Source organism: Hevea brasiliensis, chromosome 5 (assembly GCF_030052815.1).
Source record: "Hevea brasiliensis isolate MT/VB/25A 57/8 chromosome 5, ASM3005281v1, whole genome shotgun sequence".
Taxonomy (NCBI): Eukaryota; Viridiplantae; Streptophyta; class Magnoliopsida; order Malpighiales; family Euphorbiaceae; genus Hevea; species Hevea brasiliensis.
This window is the reverse complement of record NC_079497.1, coordinates 100,072,791-100,077,822: the sequence shown is the minus strand read 5'-3', so window position 1 is coordinate 100,077,822 and position 5,032 is coordinate 100,072,791. Positions and strand designations below refer to the sequence as shown.

General features: G+C 35.6%; 1 non-coding gene across 1 annotated transcript; it reads right to left on the bottom strand.

The window, feature by feature from the left end:
- Nucleotides 1-3,632: 3,632 nt before the first annotated feature.
- On the bottom strand, nucleotides 3,633-3,739 carry LOC131180539 (small nucleolar RNA R71). Its single transcript, XR_009149306.1, has one exon. It is a non-coding gene; the product is annotated as a small nucleolar RNA R71 (small nucleolar RNA).
- Nucleotides 3,740-5,032: the final 1,293 nt, after the last annotated feature.

The window sequence follows — 5,032 nt, the reverse complement described above, 5'->3', positions numbered from 1 at the left end:
ATTCCTTAGCCTGTATGACTGCTCCATTGTTATCACAGTGAAGTGGAATTACTGACTCAATGGAAGGAACTACTGCAAGTTCTGTCACGAACTTCCTTATCCAAACAGCTTCCTTTGCAGCATTTGATGCAGTAATATACTCAGCCTCGGTAGTGGAATCTGCAGTCATGCTCTATTTGAAACTCTTCCAACTGACTGCATCTCCATTACAAATGAACACATACCTAGAGGTAGACTTTCTATCATCGATATCTGATTGGAAATCAGAATCAGTATAACCATCCAATTGCAAGTCTCCACCTCCATAAATAAAGAATAAATCCTTAGTTCTTCTCAAGTACTTAAGGATATTGTTGACAGTTATCCAGTGTTCCAAACCTGGATTGGATTGATACCTACTAGTCAAACTAACAGCATATGCGATATCCGGCCTAGTACACAACATTGCATACATCAAACTTTCAATAGCCGAAGCATATGGAATCCTGGCCATTTTATCTCTTTCTTCAAGTGTCTTTGGAGACATCTCTTTAGAAAGGTGAATACCATGTCTCATTGGTAACAATCCTCTCTTGGAATCAAGCATGTTAAACCTCTTTAACACCTTTTCCAAGTATAGACTTTGGGATAAACCAATTATTCTTTTCACTCTATCTCTATAGATGTGAATCCCAAGAATATAGGTTGCCTCCCCTAAGTCTTTCATGGAGAATGTATTTGATAACCATACCTTTACAATTGTCAACATACCTGTGTCATTACCCATCAATAGTATGTCATCCATATATAAGACAAGGAGAGTGATAGCACTGTCACTAACCTTCTTATATACACTTGGCTCATCCTCATTTTTTATAAAACCAAATAACTTAATGGCTTCATCAAAATGGATGTTCTAACTCCTCGAAGCTTGTTTCAACCCATAAATGGATCGCTTTAGCTTGCATACCTTGGAACTATCTTGGGATTCAAAACCCCTAGGTTGTTCCATGAAAATGTTTTCTTCAATGTATCCATTGAGAAAAGCTATTTTGACATCCATTTGCAAAATCTCATAATCATAGTATGCAGCTATTGCTAATAGAATCCTAATTGATTTAAGCATGGCAACATGCGAGAAAGTCTCCTCATAGTCGATTCCTTGCCTTTGGGGAAACCCTTTCACTACTAGCCTTGCCTTATAGGTCTATACCTTTCTATCATAACCAATTTTTTTCTTGAAAACCCATTTGTTCCCTATAGGTACAATACCTTCAAGTGGGTCAATAAGATCCCAAACTTAATTCTTATACATGGAATCAATTTCGGATTTCATAGCGTCAATCCATTTTAAAGAGTCTATATCTAATATAGCTTCTTCATAGGTGTTATACTCATTTCATATAGGCATTTAAGGGTACTTTTGCATCCATTTTGCCCTTATATTTTAGTATATTCTATGTTTTTAGCTTTATTTTAGCTTATTTGTTAACTTTAGATACTTTATATTTGATTTTCATAATTTTGTTGTTTTTGATAGGATTTTGTGGCAAATCAAGGATCAATGAATGCATTAGGAAGTGATTTGAAGAAATTTGGAATCCTTTAAGCATTGAGAAAAGTTGAAGAAATCAAGCCTTGAAAGAGCAAGTTAGCCGAAATTTGCTTGAGACTTTGCTTAAGATCCTGTTTAGGGTAAAGTGGCAGTGCTTAAGGTGCAGCACAAGTCAAGCATGAGCAGAAAAGTCTATTTTACTCTAAGTCTGCTGAGATTTGCTAAGGGTCTAATTAACCTTAATCAGACAGTGTGACCAGAAGCTGAAATTTGCTAAGAAACTGCTTAGGGTTAAGCCGAACTCTAAGCAGACTGCCTAGAACGTGAAAAATGCTGCTGACTTGGCTAATTTTACACCTCATTTCCTATCCACTCCTTGGCTCTTATTTACTTTTAGGGCAAATTTTTAGGACCATATTAAAATTCATTATTTCCTAATTTTTGGCCACAAGAGGAAAGGGAGGAAAAATAAAAAGGAAAGAAAATAGAATAGAGAGAGGAGAAGACGCCATTTCTCTTGGGGAGGAGCTGCTGCAACTATTTTTGGAGCTCCATAAACTAGAGTTTTGGGTTCTTCTACCTGGGTTTTTCTATTTTAGTTCTCTTATCATGTCTTTCTTTACTTTTCCATCAATCTTTCTTGTAAATACCATCATAAGTGAGTGAACTCTTTAGATTTCAGAGTTGGGAAATATGTTTTAGATTAATTTGTGGATTTGGACTGGGTATTTCCTTATTTTACATAAATATGAGTTTTGATTCCTTCCTTGTGTGCTTGATTTACTTGCCTAATGTTGGTACCCATTGGGTATTGTATTAATCTTTGATTGAAGGACCGAAAAGGTAAAAGTCATTGATAGATAATCAATGATTGAAACTTAAAATAACCTAGATTTAGAAATAAACTAGGATTTTAAGAGGAATTAATGATTGGTTACAAAACTTAATGGGTTTTAAAGTAATCAAATAATATACGAAAGTAGGTTTGGTTATTTTAGAACACATTTTAGTTTGCTTGAAAAAGATATCAAAGGAATTTAGAATCAATTTCCTTCAAACTCTATTTTTCCCTAAAAATTGGAATGCCCAAGACAAATCCCAAATAATTTATGCATAAACCCCCAACTCTGGAATCATTTTTAATATAATTAGACTTTCATTTAAATTACCCATTGTTAATTTAGTTTAATTAAAAACTAGATTTAGAATTTATTTATTACTCTTTACCCATTTCAATTAGATTAATCAATTTACCTTGTTCATTTACATTTACCATTTATTCATTAATCATTAGCCCAAATAATTGCTTCATTCATAGTTTGGTACTCAAACTGCAAATCCTCGTGGGAACGATACTTGATTCATCACTTTATTACTTGAGATGACCCGTATACTTGCGGATTAGTCACATCAAGTTTTTGGCGCCGTTGCCGTGGATTTGATTTTTTGTTTGATATTGAACAATTGTTTGTTTGGTTAATTTGGGCATTTTATTTTATTTTCTTTTTACCGTTTTACTTTGAGAATTTGTTTATTTTGTTTTTCAGGTGCTTTATTTTATGAGAAGGACAAAAAGTGAAGAAATCAATTTATTCTTTGATCCAGAAATAGAAAAGATAGCAAAAGCTTTAAGAGCAGAATCTAAGAGGAGAAAAGCTGAAATTAAAGCTCAACAACAACAAGAAAGAGCACAGGAGCAAGAGCAATTACAATAAGAAATGGCCAACAACAATAACAACCGCTCTGTGAAGGATCATGCCTATCCTAACATTGGGGATTTCATGCCAAGTATCACAAGACCAAGAGTAGAAGCTAATAATTTTGAATCAAGCTCAGACTGCCGATGGTACAACAATCACAATTTGGAGGAAATCCAAGTGAAAGCCCACATGTGCATCTAGCACACTTTCTTGAGATCAGTGATATGTTGAAGATAAATGGAGTTTCTGATGATGCAATTCGACTCAGATTATTTCCTTTTTCTCTGAAGGACCGAGCTAGAGAGTGGTTACATTCTTTGCCACCGGGTTCTATTACAACATGGGATGAACTTTCTCAAGCATTTTTAGCTCAATATTTTCCACTAAGCAAGACAGCTAAGCTAAGAAATGAGTTGACTTCTTTCAAACCTAGAGATGATGAGAGCTTGTTTGAAGCATGGGAGAGGTACAAGGATTTGCAAAGGAGGTGTCCACATCATGGGATTCCTAAGTGGATGCTTGTTCAACACTTTTACAATGGAGTTTCACTAGCTATTAGAAGTACAATTGATGCATCTTCTGGAGGTGATCTTATGGAGAAATCTGAAGATGAAGCTTTTTCTGCTCTTGGTAAAATTGCTTATAACAACTACCAATGGAGTTGTGAGAGGAATGAGATCAAGAAACCAGCTAGTATGTTTGAGCTTGATGCCATGAATATGATTAATGCTAAGTTTGATACTTTGACAAGGAAAATGGACAAGCTAAGCATGAAAGTAGATTCTTCAGCTGGAGGTTCTAGTAATTTAGCAGAAGTTAGAGCTGCAAATGTCAATTGTGCAGCAGATTTTTCTGCACTTAATCAAGATTTTTCAAGTGAGCAAGTGGATTATATGGGGAACTACAATCAAAGACCAGGTGGTAACTCATTGTCTGCAACTTATGATCCAGCATGGAGAAACCATCCTAATTTCTCTTGGGGAGGTAGACAAGGACAACATTAGAATTTTCAACAACCTTCTGGGTATCAACAACATCAGAATTTTCAACAGAATAGAGGTCCTCCTCCTGGAATTTCTAAACCTCAAAATGCTCCTGCTCCACCTCTACCACAACAAGCACAACCAGACAAGACAGCTAGATTGGAAGCTATGATTGAGACTCTACTTGTGAGCCATCAAAGTCAACAAGAAATGATTTCTCAATTAGCATCTAAAGTGGATCAAATGGCAACACATAACAAGATGTTAGAGAATCAAATAGCTCAACAAGCTAGCTCTTCAAATAACAAAGCATTTGGGAAGCTCCCTAGCCAGCCAGAAAATTCAAGGGAGCATTGCAAGGCTATTACATTGAGGAGTGGAAAAATATTAGAGAATGGAGATAAAAAGATTGAAGAGAAAATTGAAGAAGAGAAAAACAGAGAAGGAGATGAACAAACTGAAGCTGAAGTTAGAATTGAAGCTGAGAAAGAAAATTCAGTGGAAGAAAAAGGAAGTAAGGAGAGGGAAAGCAAAGAAGAAGAACCTAAATATGTTGCACCTAAAGCCTACATGCCACCTTTACCATTCCCACAAAGGTTGCAGAAAGCGAAATTGGAAAAACAATTTGGGAAGTTTTTGGAAGTATTGAAGTCTTTGCATGTGACTATTCCTTTCACTGACGCCTTAGCACAAATGCCTTCATATGCTAAATTTTCGAAGGAGATTTTATCTAACAAGAAGAAATTGGAGGAATTTGAGACCGTAGCTCTCACGGAAGAAAGCAGTGCTATTTTGCAAAATAAGCTTCCACCCAA